Source organism: Poecilia mexicana, unplaced genomic scaffold (assembly GCF_051168715.1).
Source record: "Poecilia mexicana isolate PSO_F unplaced genomic scaffold, ASM5116871v1 scaffold_1, whole genome shotgun sequence".
Taxonomy (NCBI): domain Eukaryota; kingdom Metazoa; phylum Chordata; class Actinopteri; order Cyprinodontiformes; family Poeciliidae; genus Poecilia; species Poecilia mexicana.
In genome coordinates this window covers 16,713,376-16,736,434 of record NW_028263370.1, presented here as the reverse complement: position 1 = coordinate 16,736,434, position 23,059 = coordinate 16,713,376, and the positions used below count along the sequence as shown (strand labels likewise).

General features: G+C 36.7%; 1 long non-coding RNA gene across 1 annotated transcript; it reads left to right on the top strand.

Annotated features, from left to right (window-relative positions):
• Nucleotides 1–4,583: 4,583 nt before the first annotated feature.
• Nucleotides 4,584–12,417, top strand: LOC106917333 (uncharacterized). Its single transcript, XR_001418174.2, has 3 exons — nucleotides 4,584–4,978; nucleotides 9,208–9,415; nucleotides 11,397–12,417. It is a non-coding gene; the product is annotated as an uncharacterized LOC106917333 (long non-coding RNA).
• Nucleotides 12,418–23,059: the final 10,642 nt, after the last annotated feature.

The following is a 23,059-nucleotide window of genomic DNA, read 5'->3' as shown; positions in this document are numbered from 1 at the left end:
ATTGTTTATTTAGGTGTGTTATGGTCTTTTTCTGCCAGATTAAATCTCAGTGAACTGAATTTTCTCCCTGTGAGATCATGAAGTTTTCATCCAGCTGGTTTCTGTTTTTCTCTACTCTCCTATGAAACCTTTCTTTACAGCGTTTGAAAGAATAATCGATCCTTCTTGACCTTTTTTCTATGACAACATGCCACGATTAGCAATCTGCTCTGCGGCTGATGACATCACAACCGGGCAATTTCTGTGTTGAGGCAATGCAAATAGAAAAAATAAACATGGTTGTAAACAAAGAGACAAGAGTCAGCAACAGATTCATCTGGATGTGGAGATGATCTCAGGCCTGGACCTTCAGAGTCACATAAAGATAATTAGAAAATCAGCCTTCTATCACCTGAAGAACATTTCCAGGTTTAAAAAAACTAATGTTCCAGCAGGATCTATACACTGTAAAACATTTGAAGGTGGCTTTACTTGAAAATGAAAGTCCACCTGCTGCCTGGAAAATGCAATTTAAGTCAAAATAAAATTGTTTTGGTTTTAACTCAGAAATTAAAGTTCATGAAGTTGATTTAACAAGAGACAAGTTGTCTAAGCATTGTTTTTAAGTTCATTAATTTTGAATTGTGAGTTTAACTTACCTAGTTAAAGATCCATATTTCTCTATTATTTTACTCACAATGTTAAGTTAAAATAACTTATTTTACTTTAGAATAATTAAAAATTTTGCCTCAAATTATATGAACAAAATTTCTGATCTGATAATGAATTTTATTAAACTTCACAATGAATTCAGCTCAGAAATATTTAGTGTGAACAGGACCTTATCCTCAAGCTTTAAAATAAACATTTTCCTTAATAAAACACCAGAGTTTGACAAAATTAATACAACAAACATAGTTAACACAACTTACTGCTGTAAGTTTATCTTTCACAAACTCACATTTAGGTTCAAAATCTAAAACTGGATCAATTTATTTTACTTAAAGAGTAGAAGATAGTAGACACAACTAAATATAACTCAAATGTTTTACAGTGCAGAAACACCTGCATGCGTTCATCTTTTGTTTAATTAATTACAGCAGCCAGAGCCGGATTTAGAATGATAAGGACAGTTTGGCTAACAGAGTTCAGGATCCATTTTATTTGTTTTGGTTGTTTTAAGATGTCAAACCCAGCAGTGTGTTCACACAGCAGCTGCTGTTCGCGCTACTGAAACCATGAAGTGATCCATAAATAACCTGTGATCAGTTTGTCACCTGGTGGCGCTGTTCATTTCTGATCTGGGCTCGGCACTGCGGGCGGCTCTTTTCCATCCACGTTTTTAGGAAATCTTAGAAACAGAAGGAGATGAAGGAGCAAACTCAGTTAAAAGTACATCATGACGGGCCAGCTTAACTGATAGACAATCAATGTAAAACAAGCATCAAACTCGAGGCCCGCGGGCCAAATCCGGACCACCACAACTATTTATGTGGCCCTCAAGACTATAGAGCAGGAACTTTTAGTCACAAAGGCCAAAAAAAGGGAACAAAAACTAAAATCAAGCAAATAAAGTAGTCCAACTTTTTTATAAATAAAAAAGGTTTTGCAGGTTTGCTAAATTAAAAGACAGGCATCTTGTTTTCACATTCTTTTGGGCTCAGTATAACAAATTTATTATCAGTTATAAGAGCAGAATTTAGGGTCACTTTCTTTTGAAATGCTTGCTACATTTAGCCAATTTCAGTGAATTAAATAGAAGTTGATTTTGTTTCAGCAAAGTCAGTAAAAATCTCTGGATAAACGAGGATAAATGAGGATCTACTCATTAGTTATATCACTTTGTGTTATTACTAACAAAGTGTGTATAACACTACAAAGTGTAGTAGAACACTTGATTTTATGATTTTAAAGTATAATTACACTTTGTTAGTTATAACACATTGTATTATCACTAACAAAGTTAGTTATAACAGCTTTGTTATATCAATACATTTTGCCAAAGTGTTATAACTTTGTTAGTTACAACACTTTGTGTTATAACTAACAAAGTGTGTATAGCACTACAAAGTGTAGCATAACACTTGATTTTATGATTTTAAAGTGTAGTATAACTACACTTTGTTAGTGTAGTAGTAACAGTGTGTAGTATAACTACACTTTATTAACACTTTGTGTTATAACTAACACAAAGTGTTAGTTATGACACTTATAACACAAAGTGTTAGTTATAACACAAAGTGTTACTTATAATACAAAGTGTTATAACTAACACTGTGTTATAACTAACAAAGTAGTAACTTTGTTAGTGTAGTAGTAACAGTGTGTAGTATAACTACACTTTATTAACACTTTGTGTTATAACTAACACTTTGTGTTAGTTTTAACACAAAGTGTTACTTATAACACAAAGTGTTATAACTAACTTTTTCAGGAAATGATGGCAATAATTTCACTCTGATTTAAATTTCTATCATTCTCAAACTGCTTTTAGGGCCACACAAACACAGTCCCAGGGCCACAAACAGCCCCCAGACCGCACTTTGGACACCCCTGCTTTGGAACGCCATAAAAATCAAATCAGTTTTTTGCATAGTGTCAAATTACAATGTGGAAATATATTAAATATGTGATTTTAAGACATTCTCTTCATATGTTGAGAAAGATAAGGCAGTTTGTTGAAAGGTATTTTAATCAATACATTTTGTCATAACGAAAACATTTTTTAATTCACTTTCGAGGTGATTGCACTGAAAGACAACAGTCTGTTTCCGGTTAGCGATGGAAACCAACAACCTCTCCTCTCTGCTGAGGCTCGAAGGTTTGGGTAAACGTCGTTTCTGCTGCAGCATCAGCTCCTTAAAAAGCTCTGCTTGCTGCAGGGTCGCTCTGTCTAGGTTTCATCAGCAACACTAGAATGAGATTACATTTCCTGGGAAAATTGATTTAACCCAGAGGTTAATTCTTCAGGTACAGAAATGAACATGTTCCTTCTTCAAAGAACACAAAGAAACAAAACGCAGGATGATCTCTGGACAGAGACATGTCCTCACATCGTTTCGCTTCACCAGCAAAATGAGCTTCCACCAGGAGTATTCCTGGGAATTCCTGGAAAAGTAAAGCAACAGTGTAACTTTACTTCTCAGCATAATGCTGACTGACTGGTGTTTATAAGGTAGCACTGATTTTAGTTATTGTTTTAAAAACCGCCTGGAATGAAACCTTCATTAGGCTGCACAGCAGAAATGACTCGTAAAGGTCAACTGACACGTGTGATTGACGTTTCTCTAATTAGCTCCTGCTTTCCAGCTCTTGCTCCATTTTCAAATCATTTTCTATTTTTACCCATAAGTACATGGTGCACAGCATATTTCTGCTGCTTCATCAGAACCATTTTCTGCACCAGACAAAACCTTAGAAAATGTTTTTTTTTTAAAGTTATAGTATTTTCTGGACTGTAGAGCGCACCCTTACGATAAGCTGTACAAACAAAGTTTAAAAAAAATGTAAAAAAAAAACTGGAAATGTACATATATAAGCCGCACCGGGCTGTAAGTCGCTGGTATCTTCGCTGCTCTCGGTTTTTCATTTATTAAGGACGGATGATAATAATTCATATTAGTAACAAAAAATAACAAATTCAGGCAAAAGGAAATTTTTCCAAATCATTTTCTTTCAATAAAAAAACTTGTGAAACTTTACTAAAAGCTGCAGGTGTGTGTGTCTGTTTCTGGTGGCTTTTTGTGAAAAATCATGTTTATTAATTTAGTGGGTAGAAAATCCTGAAGTATTACTAAAGTAAGAGTAGAAATACTTCATAATAGTGTTAGTCAGAGCACAGCGTAGTAAAAATAATGTTTCCAACAGAGTTACTCAAGTAAATGTAACTCGTTGCTACCAAACTCTGCTCATATCTGACACCAGAAGTCGACATTTATAGCTTGGTAAAAGTCGTTGTTATGGAAATTGCTGTATGTGTCGCCTGGCCCTTTAAAGCCAATAAAAACAAGAACCCAACGTTATCAATCTGAGTCTCTTCCTGACTGCAGCTGCAGGCAGGAGAGCGTCGCATCAACGTTTTCCACCTTCTCGTTGGTTAAGAATAGCATCGTGTTCTCCAAGCGACAAAACACTCACAATGAGGCTCATTAACGCAGAACATCCCAAACACTTCGCCGAAATCCAGGCCTGTTTTTTAAACACACACACAGTGATCTCGGATCCGGTTCAGGTCCTGAACGGGGCTGTTTTTCACGTCTCCTAATTGCTTTGTTGCTCCAAAGATGCAGTGAGGTACAGATCCGGGGTCAGAGTCGGCCTGGGGGATCAGGGTGTGTGTGTGTGTGTGTGTGTGTGTGTGTGTGTGTGTGTGTGTGTGTGTGTGTGTGTGTGTGAGGTAATAGGAGCTCTTAGAAAATGACTCATGCCATTATCTCATCACGCGCTGACATAAACTGATCTACACGTAAAATATGCGACCAAAGCTGGAGCCGACTTTGAAAAGGAAAAGATCAACAGATTGTTAGTGTTAGTTAGTGTTTCTAGCCTTTCTTTCTGGTTACTTTAGGTTGAGTTCTGCTATGTTTGCATCCATGCCCGTCTTCCTTTAGTAATTCTAGTTAGTTCAATTATTATTGTTAGATCTGCCTGGTTTCTGTTTAGGTTTGTTTGTTTTTCCCTCATGTCTTTATCTCTTCTAGTTGATCAGGTTTTCTTTATTTTTAGAAGTGTTTCCATCTCCCTGTTTTCCATAGTGTTTCTCCTTTGCTTCCTGCCATCTTCTCCCCGCCCCTCAGCCTCCGGTGCTACTCACACCTGCAACCAATCATCTCATCTCGTTAGGTCCATTGCTCCATTTGCCTCCTCCCAGTATTTCAGCTTCTCTGTCCCAGTCACAACTGGCCAGTCTGTCTCATCACGTCCCTTATGCTCCTTAGGATCTCCTCAGTTTTGGATTTACTCTGGATTGTTTTGTGTTCCCCTTGGATGTTCATGTTTTGTGAGTTGAACTCTGATTTTGCTCATACATGCTGCTTTTGGGTCGGCCACACCACATCACTGAGCTCATAAAGGAGATAAAGCAGCAGGCGTGTCGAGCTCAGTTTCATTTTGGGCCAAAAAAGATCATGAATGCTCTTAAAGGGCCGGTGGTGCCAGAAATATAAAGTTATGCCCACATAACTTTATATTTTGGTCATGATGATGATATCATGTTTTGATCAATTACTCAACTAGACTTTCTACCAAATACTTTTTTTATTCTTACGTGAGTAATTTCTTGGACATTTTCTACTTTTAGTTAAATGTTTGGATTCTCTGCACACATTTCCTTTAATCCCAAACATGTGAAAATGCTTTAGGGTCCATACGCTGTTTTATGTTGGATATCGTTTTGTTTCTGTGTTTTCTCAGACGGAGCGGTGTTTGGGCCCGATCCATTTTACACGATAAGGATAAATCCTAATTACCATGTTAATTTATTCAGGTCTGTTCATTAACCTCCGGATGTGATTTTATTCTTGATTTACTTTATGAACAGCCTGATGTTCCTTTTATGTGTTTTATGAGTAAAATACTTTGAGCTGCTTTGGTTTGTAGAAATTATGAAACATAAAAACAGATTTGCTTTCTTTTTGTAAAGCAGGTAGTCTTCTTACTTTTGGGTTTCAGATTTGATTTATTATTTTATTTTATTATTTTGATTTTATTTATTTATTATTTATGCCTTGACCAGATCAGACACATTTAGTTTTTCACTATTGGATTTCTTTTTCTTTTCAAAATCAGGGTTGTCCAAAGCACGGTCCGGGGGCCACTTGTTGCCCTTGTGGCTTCCAACTGCAGTTCAAAAATGATGCCACTGAATTTAATGTTTTCTGTTTTAAATCAGAGTAAAATTGTCACTCATACGGTTTTGATGCAATGGAAAATGTTAATTACAACACAAAGTATTTTGTCATTTTTCAACTAAACTTTTATAAGTAGAACCAGGTCCATCCTGAGACTTTTACTGATTTATTTTGTTTTATTTTTTGAGTTATTGAAGTTGGCTAAAAATAAGTGTTTTGAAAGAAAGTGACCCAAATCCTGTTTTTATAACTGAGATTAAATTTGTTCAAACGAGTATGGAATAATTTGAAAACTAGATTATTTCCTTATAGTATAGAAAATGTGTAAAATCCTAGTTAGAATAACACAATTTCCTACAACAATAAATAAATAAATCTATTTTATTTGCTTGAGCTTAGATTTTTATTTTGTAATTTGGACGTGATGACACCCTGCTGTAAACGAAGGTCAGTTTTCCTCTGATGCTTCGTTTGACCTGCATCAGCACAGAGATGTAATTTTATCCCAAACCTTCCTTTGTCTTGACTTTGTAAATTAGTTAATAAAAAATATACCATAATGTTAACAGTCCTAAACACAAGTCGTAGTTCCTGTTTACGTCCAGTAAAGGGGTTTTAGGTAGGACTCTGGGATAAATTGATTTTATGATTATAATATATAATTTTATAGAATTTTGGGGGTTTGAAGATTTAATTTGTGGACAATATGGATTTTTTTTGAGTGATATCAGAACACATAGGGCAACCATTTTGTTTGACAAGCATATTTTACAACTACCATTTATTTTTTACAACTTCTATTTATTTGGAATTTGAATTGAGGGAAAATTTAGGCTAAGATTTTTCTTTTTTAATAATGAGGATAAAGTCACAGTATTACATGAACAAAGTAATAATGTTATGAGAACTTCAACACAAAATAACAAAAAAATTAACTATCCAAGTTTTGTCCTCAATGAATCAACTTTTTTCTTTTAATTTTATGACTTTCTTCTGGTAAAATTGTCTTTATTCTGCTAATATTACAAGTATATTGTTGTAATTAAACACATTATCATAGTCTGGCTCTCATACTCTGTAAAACTCACAGAAAGGATGAATGAAGTAAAAGCCAAGAAAATGAAAAAGAAAGCAAGAAAAAAAATCGATTTAAATCAGATCTGGTATGAAAAATTTGGTGATATTTTTAAGTCGCATCGCCAAGCCCTTGTTGCAGGCTAACACTGTCTTGACTTGTGATTTTGGTTGATTGAAAAACATAATAAATGTGCAATTTGAATTAAAATTTTAAGATTTGCTGCCAAAAAATGGGGTAAGAAACTAAGCAGCCACTCACGTTTTGCCTCGGCTGAAGAGATGCTGGCGCAGCAAAAAGGCCAAAGTGGAGAGAACCATGATGGTGGTGCACATGGTTCTCAAAACCCTCCTGCAGTGAAAAACCCAGCAGCTTCAACACAAACCCTCCATGCTGCAAACAATCCAAGCTGCAGAGAGGACGACTGCAGGTGTTTGTCTTTCCTCTGTCCTGCTGCTTGGATCAGGATCACTGCAGGATTAGCAGATTATACAGCCTAAGCTACGCTGTGTGAGCATCCATCACTCACAGTCTGCATGTTCTTTAATCAACAGCTTCACCTGTGTGATTGCTCCTTGTTGCAGTAATGAGCCACCTACTCAGCCAACCCACACGTTTAGATCCTGATTTCATGTGTTCACAACTTCTGATAAGGATTTTATGAGACTGTTTGGGCAGGAAAGGTTTGTGAATATCGCAGTAAGACAGGGAAGGAATTTTTATTTATGTAGCACATTTTCACCAAGAGCAGCTCAAAGTGCTTCACACGAGTTAGAAGGAAACAAAACCAAAGACAAAAAGGTAAAAGTATAAAACTACATATTGGTTCCTCTTGTTTAATAAAACACAGAAAAGTTGTTTCAATGAAAACAAAGTTTGGATAGTTAATTTTTTTTTATTTTTGTGTTGAAGTTCTCATAACGTTACTACTTTATTCATGTGACACTGTGACTTCATCCTCATAATTTAAAAATAAAAGTCCTAGCCTGGCACTTATATTCCAACCTCAATTCCAATTTAAAATAAATAAAAGTTGGATTCTTGTTCTGATAAAACTAAGTGTTGGTTCTCCGGGTCTGATTCTTGTTACGTATTTTCTAAGTTTGTTCTAGATTTATAAGCAGGAGTTTTTCTGGGTTTTGCTCCGATATTAAAACCGTAAAGCTGAATGTTGGTCTGAAGTAATAATTACTCCACTGTTTATAGAAGTAATAAACTAATCATTTTTCTGTTTTAAACAAACACTCGCAGACCAACTTGAAATTTCCGCCACAATAACACATCTATATTGAAAATATTCGTCTCTTTACTCGTTGTCTTTACTCCTCCAGACATGAAGGTGGCGCTGTTTTGTTTTGGTGATTATCAAATCCTGAACACTGAAGGTGTTTTATGTTAATTTGGAGTCTTTTGTGATATTTTGATGTGATCTTTTAGTAATTTTGCTCCATGTTCTCCCCGTTTATCGATGCTTCACTCAAAAAACAAAAAAATCTTACCACGTAGTTTTTATCGAGTTTACAGTGCAAATAGCTTTTCTTCCACTTGTGATAAGACAAAACTAACAAGTACCTTTTCAGCAAGATAGAGGAGCTTGTTTAAGTCAATAATTCCTTAATACTGATTTTAAAAAGTGTTTGCTCCAGTGGTAGATCATTTCACTTATAACAAGATATTTTCTCCATGTTTCAGTGAAATAATTTGCCAATGAAACTGGAACTTTTTCATCAATATTAAGAAATTATTGATTTAAAACAATATGCTATATGTTGCTGAAAAGTTACCTGTAAGTAGTTTTGCCTTATTTCTGGTGTAATAAGATATTTGCACCAGAAACTGGACCAACAATGGTGAGATGTTGTATTTCTGCAGTGTTACTGGTTAAATCCTTTCATGTTTATCGATGTTAATTTTTTCTGTTTTTGTAATCTGCTTTTGAATTTCTTCAGATGTGGCTACAATGTGCTGCTTTTTGGGATCTTGTAGTTTATTTCATGTTGGATCTGATGAGTGACATTAAACCAGTTTAGCTTTTCACAGAGTGTCAGGCAGGTTTAAGCTGAATTAAAAATAATTTCTTCAAGTTTGCTTAATTTTAAACATTTTACAAAAAACAAAGAATTATTTTATGGAACAAATATATTTTTGCATCACTTTAAACTCTCAGAATTACTCACTTATTGCTTTGAGCCACTGGTGTTTACAAAACACCGGCCCTGTGAAGCTTCAGCCCTAATTGTCAGGAATCTCTTAGTGTCTCTCCACTGACACAAAGTTTGAATAATTGGAGATTTTTCCAATTAGGTGGCGTGAGTTTGTCCCAAAGCTGCAGATGAGATGCACAGCCACATCGCTGCAACTTGACATTCCCTGAAGCCCTCCATGTGAGTGTCTGTCTGTATGCGCTGTGCAGATTCACTGACTGACGTCGTGACGGATGTCAGAGGATCCACGTCTCGCTGCCCAGGAGAAATATAACCCGAGTCCAACAGGACGGGTAAAGATCTGATGTGTGAGTATTTATAGACATCCTGATTATGCTGTCAGGGTGTTTGTTCCCATTCAGAGGTCATCAAAGAGGATCTGGAAGTGTAAGAAAGGTTTAACTGGCTTTAATGAAAATCAAAAACGGACAGAAACGGAAGCAATCTGCTGCTCTGCAGACTGAACAGGATGTGTTGTGATCCTGCATGGAAAACATCGAAATGTCTGGTGTCTTTCCAAAACTATGATGCTGCTGATCTGAGCTACGCTGATCCAAAGGGTCACTGTAAAACAACAGAGCTCCATTTAGTTGTGTCTACTGTCTTCTATTCTTTAAGTCAAATACATTTAAAGTTTTAGATTTTGAACCTAAATGTGAGTTTGTGAAACATAAACTTACAGCAGTAAGTTGTGTTAACTTTTTATTAATTTTGTCAAACCTCCAGGAGTTGAATCAACCAGAGTTTTTAGGTTAGCACTTAAAAAACTGAAAGAAGAAAAAGACAGGAGTGGGAACTATTTCCCAGAATGCTTAGCGGCATGTTTCTGTATCCTGAGATGGAAGAGCGTCACATTGATCCGACTCTGGTGTTTTGTTCATGCAATTTGAAACAGGAATTTAGATTATTTTAAAGTAAAATAAGTAGTTATTTTATGAGTAAAATAGTAGAGAAATGTGGCTCTTTAATTTTTTTTTCTTGCATATTGTGAAATAAATATTTGGTTTAATTTGCAGCATTAAGTCAAAACTCACAATTCAAGATTAATGAACTTAAAAAACAATGCTTACACAACTTGTCTCTTGTTGTTAAATCAACTTCATGAACTTTAATTTGAGTTAAAACCAAAACAATTTTTTTGTTGACTTAAATTACATTTCCAAGGCAGCAGGTGGACTTTCGTTTTCAAGTTAAAATGTAGTAATTAAAAAGCAATCATTAAGAAGAAGAAGAGTGGAGGGGATTCCAGCTGGCGTATATCTGACCCGGTGACCGACGACATGCTGCTGCTATACTGGGAGCCGCCAGTCGGCCATCAGGTCATGTGTTCACGTCTCTATGAACGGCTGAACAAGCCGCGTCAGTAATTTGCTCTGACGTGAAGGTGTGTTATGCTAATGGGAGTAAATGTAGCATCAAGCCTGAAAAGCCTATTTGTTTTTCAGCCTTTCAGTCCAGTTGTGTCTGGTTCACTCAGCTCTGATGATGAAAAGGTATTTTGATTAAAATCAGCTTTTTACAGACTTTTATTCATGCTGCAGTCATTATGTGATAAAGAAGCAAAGAAAGATTTGAACTAATCTTTTTCCCCTCTATTTCTTAAATGTGTATCCATAATCATAGCAAACTTGTCGGTAAAAGTCTGAGACACTTTGAATTTTCTTCATAAATAAAAAAACAAGAAGTAGTAGTAATTAAAAAAAATACCTCATGTTTAATTCTTCTTAAAATATCTTTAAAGATTTTCTTTCCATATTTTCCACTTCTTCATTTGGTCTTTGACTTTTTTTGTATTTTATATGTTAGGCCAAGACAAAGTAGCATGAAAATAATTTTTTATAATATCTGAATATTCATACATCCATTTGTATTCAACCGTTTTTTGTTGTTGTTTTTTTTGCTGATGACCTTTAAAATCACTTTTTTATTGTAATAGTTGCAAGTTTTTTGGCTCATGTCTCAGTTTTCACATTTAGAGTGGCAATAGATCAATCAATTAAAAAAAATCCCCCAGCATGATGCTACCACAACCATGTTTTACAGTTGGAATGGTTTTTTTTCAGGTTAAGTTGCAGACTTGGTTTTATAGAAGAGAGTCAGAAAAAACATAATTTACATCTACCAAAGACTTAGAATTTCATTTTAATATTAAATACACCATTTAAACTTTTTGATAAAACAATGTTTATTGAATGTTGCTGTCTGGCAGTTTCCTCTTTTCTTTTGTTTCTTGTTAGTTTTTCCTCTTCTGGCAGAGGAAGGTCTTCAAAAAGCCTTTTTCTGCCGCAGGTGGAGAATCACGGTCGACCGGCTGAGATTAGATTTGGTGGTGGATTTGCTGCTGTTTGCAGGTGTGCACCTGCTCCAGTCCACTGGTAATTCTCACCTGGATGAAAACTTCATCTTCTCCAACTTCTGCAACAGCTTGACAGCTAAAAAAAAAAAGTATTGACAGTTATTTTTATTGTTTACTTTAAGGAAAAGCTGCTAAACTAAGTTTTATCTTTGGTTTATTCATTACTTTGTAGGCTTTACCACATAAACTACTGAAATTAATTAACAAAACAGTTTTTAACGCAAAGCAGAAGTAAAAACAAACATCTATCTAATCTATTGATCAGTCACCAATAGGCTGATGGATCTAGCATGTAGCTATTAGCTAGCGCTTAGCTATGAAGAGACGAGACATTTTAGCCTGTTTTAGGGCTACATATGAAAAACTCCAGTAAAATGGAGTAAGAACACGCTGTATTATTAAAATGACTCTTTACTGGTAAATATATTTATAAAATATTGTTTATACAAGTGTTCAGTAGGATTTTTTTAAGCATTAAAATCCTACCGAACAAATCAAAACACAGTGAAATGAACAAATAATATTCTAATTGTTTATCTTAAGCTAATCTATCTCTGCCCAGACAAGATCTCTAACTGGAGCCATCCTCAAGAATGAGCAACAAAAGTTTACCAGCGGGGTCAAAGGATTAACCCAGTGCATTGTGGGATTAATAGTTCTTATGCCAGCTTCCTGTAGTTCAGTCTGTCATGGAGGCAACAAAATTAATCACATTACTTAGAAAATATACGTCTAGGTGGCATAGTAGCTGCATTTCCTTTACAAATATGGGAAAAACTTTGTTGGTACTCCGCTAATGTAAAATTAATTAATTCAATATGAAAATAATTACGCATCCAGTCAGTTTGTTTCTTTGTCTTTTCAGTTGCTGATCATGTAAAACATGTAATGCAAAGTGCTTTATGAAATACTCTGATCTTGACACAACCCAAAAACCTCATCCTACTGCAAAAAGTTTTTTTTTTCTTTTTTTTTTTTATCAAAGTTGAGTAAAAATTAAAGAAATTTATTTTCTTAATTCCAATTTGCGCATTTATATTGTCAATAAACAGCAGGTTTCTCATTATTCTCCACTTAAAGACCAAAATGTGGAAGTGATTTTCCCTCGGAACCGGTTTGGGCTTTCAGACGACACTTTGTTTACTCCATTAGTTTGTGTTTCTGCTTATTCAGCATCTGACCGATGTTTACGTTAGTCACAGCACACTGCCAGCATGCGGTGCTTTTGGACTGAGATGGGAACCTGCCTGTTTGAACACAAAGCTTGTAAAGAGAAACAGGAAAACATGAGGAGACAAAACACACAAAATGTGTAAAAACAGCTGCAGCAGACTGTTTAGATTGTTTCCTCTGGATTTCACTCTTTAAACTTTAAATTTGCACAGCTTTAGGGACGCCTCGCTGATAAGCGGCATCATACAGTCGATGTTAGTCTGTGGGAGCCTCATAACCAGCTGTAATAAACAGGCTGAGACACACAGAGGTAATTTATAATCATTTGTGTCAGATTATATCTAGAACACCTGGCGATTCGCAGAAACCCTCAGCACCTGCTCACAAAAACCAATCAGTGAGGGAATTTATACATAACAATTTTTAGTATGGAAAGTTCATTTACAATCAGTGGAGAGATGGGAGATGGAGAGTACAGCCTTTCTAAAATATGATTTTTTTCACACTTGACACCGCAAACTTTGACATATTTGATATATTTTGTTTGATTTTTATGTGACAAACCAACACAAAGTAGATCGTACTGTGAAGAGGAAAGAAAAAGCAGAATTTTTAATGAGAAACGTGAAAAATAAAATACTTTATAGAATCATCTATGGCTGTCATTACAGTTATACTTCTGCTGGGGGTTTTAGTCCGCTTTAATTAAATTTGAGTTTATTTGTCTATTAAATTTGGTTTGTCTGGGAAGTCGTGAACGTGTAATGGACCAAAGAAGCGAACTTCTGTCCACCTGCAGGGCTCGGTCTCAGTTTGGTTGAAGTGAACTCTGATGCGGTTCAAACGCATGTGTGAAAGAAAAGTGGACCCAGAGACCGCTGGAAAGTAGACTATAGTGTAGTGCATTCTGGGTAAATACAACCAAAACAAACGTGTGGGTCTTGCGCTAAGAGAAGAAAGGGCTCATGTTTTTTTTTTACCGAAAACAAAAAAGAAATTCTACGTCTGCTTAAATCTGATGCAGGAACATTTTTATTTACATTTTCTGAACAAGGAAGCCATACTCCGTGTCTTCTTCAGAGGTTTTTGTGTCGTTTCCTTCAGTGGCTCTGGGTGCAGCGCCACCACAGATGAGGAGGGGAACAGATTTTTCTATTACCGTATTTTCTGGACTATAAGCCGCTACTTTTTCCCCACGCTTTGAACCATGCGGCTTACAGCCCGGTGCGGCTTTTCTGTGGATTTTTCTTCAACCACCAGGGGGCGCTTTAGCAGGAAGTGAATCATTAGAAGTCAAAATTGGAAATCAAAGAAGAAAGTGCTAATTTTCATTTAGCACAAGCACATGCTAGCAGGTGGCACGACGAAGAAATTTCTTCAAATTCATCTTGGAAACCACAAGAAGAAGTTCATATGATGCAGCTTTTAAGTTGAAGGTTATCGATCTGGCAGCACAGATCGGTAGCCGCTGCACTAAGCTCGGCGTGAACGAATCCCTGGTTCGGCGTTGGAGACACAGAGCTGCGTCCTTAATAAATCTACTGGATTTATTGCTGCGTCCTTGTGAAAAACTGAGAGCGGCGGAGATACCAACGGCTTATATATGCACGTTTCCAGTTTTTTTTTTTTTAAACTTTGTAGATGCGGCTTATAGTGTGGTGTGCTCTATAGTCCAGAAAATACGGTAGTTTGGTTTGTTTGACAGTGGAGTGTGAAAGCAAACCACACCACCTCAAAATGTAACAAATGTTGCAGCTTGATTGAACCGAGTGGACTATCAGGTGGGAAAACACACTGTCTTGCCACAGATTTACAATTTGGGCCATGAAAATGTTTCAGTCTAAACTTTTCCTTTATAACTCTGGCTGTACGTTTAAGATGGTTGTCAGTCTCATCTTGTTGCAGCATCTAGCAGGTTTTTTTCAGGATGGTTCTCTCCTTTCTAAACAAACACCATCTTCCTGTTGGAGGGGAGGTCCTCCCTGATGTGCCGCCATCCTCAGGCGACTCTGTAAATGTTTGAGCTTGTTCAGGTGTGTTTGGGCATCATGCAGCTGCATCCTGAAAATGACAATAAGTTGCAGTGAGAAAACGTGTCGCCATGGTGACACATCATGTCAACCCTCTGTTTTCTGAACCTCATGATGTTGTTTACCTGTTTAGCTTGGTTTCTATTATCACGCCAGGCGCCGGAGAAGTAACATCGATTTCTGCGGCGTTGCTTTGATTCGCAGCAGATGACAGAGGCATTTTCAGCCCAACTACAACAGATCAACCAAAACATGTTTTATTTTCTTTATCAGAACTTCAAACTACCACCCAGCTCAGACTAAACCACGATTTTCTCCAGCGCTTGGTATTAAAGTGTGTGAATAAATTACTGTGTGTCTTCTTCCCTGCGTGAACCTCCCACTGGAGCGCCAGAAAGAGTCTCGCCTGAAGCGTCAAGCAGCGAACAGACAACCATTAATCATTGATTAAGAACATTTACATCTCGTTCCTTTTAATTATTTCTTCTCGAATCAGCGGGGCTGCTGCACAGAGTGTCTAAGCCGAGCAGAAGCATACTGGAGACGTGCTGAGCTGGGTTATCTGGGTCAAGTTCACGTTTGGCTGAGGAAATGAGATTTTAAGAGCAGTGTGTGACTGGAAAGATAGAAAAAATATTGTTTGTAGTCAGAAAGCAGAATCCTTTTAACATCAAGAGATAAAAAAATAAAAGCCATTCTGTTGAGTGTTTGCCATTAGAGCAATGCAGGACGTTTACAGATCGGTGCTGCAGCTTCACAGGAGGCCAAACAATTTATTTTGCAATGCTTGTGGTTTATCAAAGGCTGACTGGCTCAGGGTAAAACCTCATTCTTGATCTCCTGCGATGTTCTGAGCTGTTCAGCAGACCATGACGAAGCAGCCACGACTCTAACACTTTGTCTAAATCACGCTCTGAAACTTTCTTCTGTATATTTGCATTTTGACTTTTCCTTCACTTTTTACCCCCCTCAGCTGTGACCCATAATAGTTATGTGAAATTTTGTTTGCTGAAGCAACTAAATGCAAGTAGATTCTACCCAATACTCACAATATTTCAGTAAAATAATATATTATTGTTTTTACTTTATCCTGCGTTACTAAATTGAACATTATTTTATCAGCTATAATCATATTAATGATAATTTAAAGTGGGGAAAGTGAAGTGTTAACATATAAACCTGATTTTAGAGTTTTTGCATTCATAGTTGGACAACATCTCTGAGAAGGATATAAAAAAATGGCCTTACATTTGCCATCTCTAAACCCCTGTTGTGATCTGAAACTTTCATGCACCCATCATCGACATATAGTTGAAACCTGAAGCTTCAGTACATGCATAAAATGTATTAGAATGTACAAAAAGATCGCACCAATCTGTTCCCGTTTCCGGTCAGTTATTCTTACCTTATTCACTTCTATTTGCTAAATGCCAGAATCACCAGATTTTTTTTTAGCCACATATTTTTTTGAACATCTTTAATGTAGTTCCAAAGAATCACTTCCTGAAGCGCAAACGTACAGGTAGGTGGTCAATACACGCTTTCATCCTGTAGGGGGCGATATACAATGTTGCCACACGTCATTGACACATCAAGTATCAGCATGGCTGACTTTCTTCATTATATGCCAAGTATCATTTTGGCATAGTGTTTTAGCATTAGCTTCCACTAAACACCATGTTAGCATGGTGCTTTAGCATTAGCTACTTCTAATGCTATAGTACTTAAATAGTATTTTTGTATTTAATTACTTATTTTTTATAATAATCATTTATTTCACAAAACTCATCCCAGCTTATTTGTTTTTATATTCATTTTTTATATTAATTATGGAACTGGAATAAACTGAACCTTCAGGAACTGAGTCTGTCCCCTAAAGAAAAACAACAGAAAAAAAACAAACTATTTGCTTCATATTTCTGCATAATTTACATACCAAAACTATCAGAGTTACTTTTATCCAAAGCAATGATTTCTCTGTGATAAAAACAAAACTTCACAGGTGGTCCATCTTAAAATGCAGAATAAATTATTTTCTTGACAAGGTTTCCCTTTTTTCCCTTTTTCCCTGTTTTCCTCCAAGTGATGACCAGTCGCCTTCTCTGTTGTATGAATTTGTTTTCTGTAAGATTTCAACATAACATTTTTATGCTCAAACTTGCTGAATTTTATTATTGCCTGGAAAAAGGGTAAGGTGAGGGAGTGATATTTCTGATCGACCATAAATGCGCGGTGAAAAAGTACAACGTGAGGCCGAAAGTACCACGCCGCACTGATAGGGGGCAGTGCTGAGCACCGGAGGCTCTTATTCTTATTATTCAAGGTATTAGTCCTTTTAGCTGAATAGTAATAGCCTTAAAATAAAATTAATGACTTTAACTACTTTAAAGAAACATTGAGTAAAGCTGCATGTTTCCTCCATCCACCTGTTTCAACTTTGACACTTTGAAAAGTATTGGTCCAATTTGGTATGGAAGTGGCAAAAAGCTGATTTGTTTTTTGTTGGGTGAAAAAATAAGAATATATGTGGCTAGTTAATTGCACTGGATTGTATCTATTATCAGTGTAAAGGGGGTTAAATAGAAATGCACATCTTATCTTTACTAGTAAAAATAAAACATTAAAAATCAGGAACCCATTTGGTTTTAACATAATAAAGTACTTCTGCTACATTTGTACATCTGGAATAATCAATATTAACCATTTATTCTAAGTTGATGTTGACTTTTAAAGACAGAGACAGACAAGTTTAACAAGCAAAGTTTATTGATTCTTTTTTTTTCACCACATGTGTGCAAACATGCTCAAACACCACAAAGCCACTGCAGTCGCTTCCACTGACAGCGCAGGATACATTAAAATAAACAATATTCAAATACAGACAACCCTTCTAAAGAGATAATATTTAGAAAAATATAAAGTCCCGACTTTTCAACTGATGAAACAGAACATTGCACAACAAGAACACAGTTCTACACATGCTGTGACGCCTTCGGATAGCAGAATAGAAAAATACACAGCGAAAGGACTTTATGAGCAAATGATGTACATTTTTTACCTAAAGTGTCGTACTGCATGTGTGTGAGCTGGCTCGGAGGTACTCTGGTGAAGTTAGCTTGACTGATTCCCCCCTAAAGGGAAACCTCAGGGGAAAGATGATGCTGGAGCAAAAGAGAGAAGAACCCTTTTATAAGTGAAAGCATATTTCCTGCTCCTGGAATGGGTGTTTTATTTGCTTATGTTTTTATTCACCTGTCTGACTCATAGCTGTGTGCCTTTGGCTTAGATGTCCCAAATTCAGTTGATCTTTTTTATTTTTAGACGAGTCTGTTAACATCTGCCAACATAAGCTGCGGGTTTAATTACTGTTCTAATCTTATCTCCTCAAAATATGTTTCTTATACTGGTTCACAGCACAAGAAATATCAGTTTACAGCATATGTAAACGTGGGATGTGGCTTTTAGGGTGCATTCACACCGACCCTGTTTAGTCCACTTTAATCAGACTGGTTTGTTTGTCTACAGAGTCCAGTTTGTTTGGGGATTTGTGAATCAAACTGATGCAAATACTAGTTCGCCAAAAGCCGGAGACTGCAGGGCATTCTGGGTAAATACCAAAACAAACGTGCGAGTCTAGTGCTAGCAGGAGAAATGGCTCTTTTTTTTTTAACCAAAGACTAAAGAGAAACCCTACCACTGCTAAAATCTGACGCCACTCTGTTTTTGTTTACGATTCGTTGAGAAGGAAGCTCTGTGTCTTCTTCAGAGGTTTCCCTGTTGTTTTCTTGAGGAGTTCTTGGTGCAGCGCCACCACAGGCGAGGGGAGGAACAGGTTTTCCAAAGTATTTGGTTTGTTTTACATTACAGTGTGAAAGCGAACCGCAGCAGCTGAAAATGTAACAAATGTTGCAGTTTGGTCCTTAATCGAACCGAGTCTACTGGACACACAAACGACTGTTTTAGGAATGTTTAAAAACCACCATGTAAATGTTTCCAAAAGTGAGGTAGAAAGGATTGTGACAAAGTGAAGCGTTACGGAGGGAGTATCTTTTGAGTTTTGTTTTCAGCCTAGAGAGGAGCTGATTTTATACAATTATCAAGAGACAAGTGCTTGGAGAGAAGGAAGTCAGCCGGATAAATGATGTTAAAAAATTAGAGATCCACTAACGAGGTTAAATCATCCCAAAAGATCAGGCTGCGTTGAGTTTGGTGATAGATGGATGCTTCAGGCTCGGATCAGTATTAAGGTACATGACTCAGTGCCATGATTAAAAATAATCTAAACCTTTCATCTCTAGTGCAAAGAGCAGTTTACCCCTGCAGCTGAACTGAAGATGAGACTATTTGGGGGATATTTCTTCATGCCTGGCATGTTGTAAAACTGATCGACGGTGTCTGTCCATCAGGATTGAAACTAAAACAAGCCGTTTAACCAACAACCAGGGTTACCCATGGTTGCCAGGGAGATCACTGCCTTTCAGAGAAAAGTAATTAGTCCTGGAAATCCATTTCATTGGGCTGCTAGAATAGAAACCCTGTGTTAAGGTTGGTTTAATTTGAACATTTTGCTCCGTTGCCATGTCAAACCTTTGCACATTTGTCATTTCGTGCCGACTATTCGTCAGTTCCTACCTAGTTTAGGGATATTCTGCTACCCACTTTGACTACTCAAAATTATTTTGATCTGGTGTGAAGTCTATCTTATTTCAGAAGGATAATCTGGCCAACACGGATTAAAAGTGGATTTCAAAAACTTAAAATGCACACAAGATCTGACATGGGAACGAAATGGTTTACTGACAATTGTGAAAAGGAGGTAGGAACGAGTAAATAGCAAAGAGTGGGTAAGAATTTGCTGAGCAGATCTGTTCAGGGACAAAATGACAGACTCATCTAATTGTGCAATTTCTCTTGGTATTTAAGTTTGTTTGGAATATTGTTTGGAAAGATTGACAGAGGAAATGATGCTTGCAGATGACATTGTGATGTGTATTGAAGTGGAGGTGTGTTCTGGAGCAAAGTAGAAGGAAAACATAATAAGTGGGAGTGAAAGCGATATGAAGAGGATTGGTTAGAGGAGGATGATGACCAATCCCTCATAGGGGTAAGATGAGGGATTGGTCAACTGAGTGAGTTTTCTTTGACCGTAGACTTACAGAATACTTTCCCTTCCTCCATTAAGACTGGTGGTTTGGGGGAGAAAATGAATACTGTTGATGGGGAAGATAGAGTGGACCATGCAAGATTTGACGTTCATTTGCACATAGCTATGTGCTGGAACCTGATCCTGCAGTCAATGATTTGGTGTTGGAAGAAAATCGCCTGTTATTGAAGGTCTGACATTGAGACAGAAATTTGGGATTCACCTTTGCCACCTTCTTGACTTACCTTCTTTACAATAATTGTCCAGACTTAGTTGTAATGTATGTGTGTGCAGCATCGCGTACGTGTGAGCAAGAGATCCGTTTTCTGTCAAAATAACTTGTGGTGTAATAGTAGCACAGCCATGCATGGGCAGAGTCTCGAGGTGTAAGCTCTGGAAAGGGTTTGGCATAAATTTGAGTAGCTAGTTCACAGATTTTGTACCATAGCTTGTTAGTGGTTGAGTTTACAGTTTATATTTTTGCACAGATACAATTACAGTTCACTGGAAGTACTGCAGCTGGCTGAAAAGTCCAGACGTCTCAAAGTACCGGAAGTCCAAACAATACCTGCTTTTTGTTGATAAAATAAACTTCAGTGCTATAATTTGTGCTGCAGACCAGTATAGCTCCATGTTTCGATGTGAACAGTACCTCGTTATTTTGGGGTACATCTCTTCTCAGGTCATCTATAGGGTGCTGTTATAGTCAGAGAAGCAATAATTCAGATTATTCAGTCTGTAGTAAGAGAAAAAAATGGCGGTTCACTTTTCAGTTAATTTCACCACGTTATTCATTCATATTCAAAGTAATATTTAATTAGCTGGCTGAATTTCATATCGTGAAAACGAAATATGTAGCTCCAAACTAATATTGTTTGAAGCTAACTAAGCAGTTTGCTAGCTTACTATTTAGTTTGTGGTTAACTATTTAGCTTGCTAACTTAATGTTTAGTTTGGGGCTAGATATGTAGTTGGCTAACTTAATATTTAGTTTGGGGCTAACTATGTAGCTTGCTAACTTAATATTTAGTTTGGGGCAAACTATTTAGCTGGCTAGCTTAATATGTAGTTTGGAGCTAACTATTTAGCTGGCCAACTTAATATTTAGTTTGGAGCTAGATATGTAGTTTGTACATAGCTAGCATAAACTGAATCCTTAGCTTGCTAATTAAAAATTTAGTTTGAAACTGACATTTATAAATGACTGAATAACTAAATGGTGAAAATATGATTGAAAAATTAACCCCCATTCGTTTTCTCTTATGATAGCCCAAATAATTGCTGTTATTGTTTTGACAGTTTAACTTTACCAGTGGCAGTAACTGGAGAAACAACATATTAACTGCTTTATTTCAGATGTAATGTCTCTGCTGTATTGATATAAACAGGTATTTACTATTAACGTTCCACCAGTTGGTTGCATAGGAAGTGCTCTGAGCCTGGGGAAACTCATTTCCATTTCCCATCTTCAAGTCATTTTAACACGTGTGAGTAGGAAAGAAAAGAGAAACCATTTAGACTATCCACTCTGTTGTTTCATGGGATTTTAACTGCATTATCTTTACTGCTGAAGTGGAGCAATTGTTGATGTTATTAGTTCCAATTATGCTCCTTTTTCCCGTGGTAATTTAAATGTCGCAGTCTGCTGTGAAAATGCTGTTTGAATTTGGTTTTATTTCTTCTGGAATAGTAAATCAAGAGAAACTGTAATGTATATAAAGAGAAAAATATAGATTTAAAGGTGAGAGATGGAAATAATCAGAGTTCCTAAAGAGTCTGGAAATATGTTAGCATCTTTAAACTTTATTTGCTGAATCACTGTCTACATCCTTCATCCATATTTATATTTTCAGACTTTTTGCATCCATTCTATCATCTATGTTCAGTCATATTTCTACCAATTGATCAGTCTATCCTTCTACATATTTGTTAATTTGTTCATCTTTTTCACCAGATGGTTGTTCACGTTTCCATAAAACATTGAAACAGTGCTTATAATTGCAAACCTTTGTCAGTGGAACCAGTGTATTCCCTTTGAATATCAAAAGTTTTTATTTTAACTTTGTTTTGTTTTGTTACCAATTTCCAAAGGAAAAAGTTTGTAAATCCAATTAGAATTTGATTCTATTGGAATCATTTTCATCTCAACACCTTTTCTACAAATTCCAATTTTTGTGAATGGTTTGCGGCAGGTTTAAGGCCGTCTGTCCAGTCATAATTGTTTTTAGCCTCATTCCCAGCAGAGACAATAGGAAGCTACAGGAGATAAACGACCCAACGAGGAAGAGAGGAGACTCATTAGCTCCCTATTAATGCCAGATGCTGATGCTGACGGGGTCATGTGGGAGATGTGGGACGTCACCAGAGCAGATGCAAACTCCAGATTTGATCAAATGTCCATCCTAAATAGATTTTCTTGCTGTGCGCAACTGAATTGAGTGGAGCATGATTCACAGATGGCCACTGATACAGAGCAGGTTGAGGTTGACCAACATAAAGGAAGTTGGGGGAGGCAGCTTGAGCATTTTCATGTATTTGGAAATCACTTTATAAGATAAACCAACCAGAAATCTGGAGTTACAGGCCTCTTTTTCATGGACCTCTTAAGTGGACTTCTAAGGCCCCTAATGGAGACTTTAAAACCAGGAAGTAAACCGTCTGACAATAATGTAAATATTAACATTGAAGAAAGCCTTTAGTCTGTACATGTGTGAATGTGTGTGACTGCTAAAGTTCTCACTTTCACACTCTTGGTAATTGTGTTCTGAAATGACAAGCGAGACCAAAAGAAGCACTCAGAAAGACGTTCTTCAACACCACAGTACGTCTGCATGTCAGTGCGCTGTAAACAAATGCAGGAGAGTGTCCACGTGTGCCCACTGTATACATTTACAAAGAACACTCCAGCAAAGTTAAACAAGACATTTAATAGAGAAAGAGAAAGGGGCGACCGTCCCCTGAACATGAGTGGACTGCAGTTGGAGACAGTTAACAGTCAGCAGGTCCATGGTCCCGTTAGGAGCTGGAGCTTCGAACACCAACACCCCACTTCCTGTTTCACTGCATCATGAGGTTTTATTAAATGAGCCACCGTTAAAGACGCTTCGTTCAGGTTTTACCAGAAAAAAAGCTCAGCATTTAGCAACATTTTTATATAAACACCGATTTCTATTCTAGTTGTTTTAGTTCAATACAACATTAGCTTAGCAACAGTACCCATGTGCCATTTAAAGTGACAGTCTGGATTTTA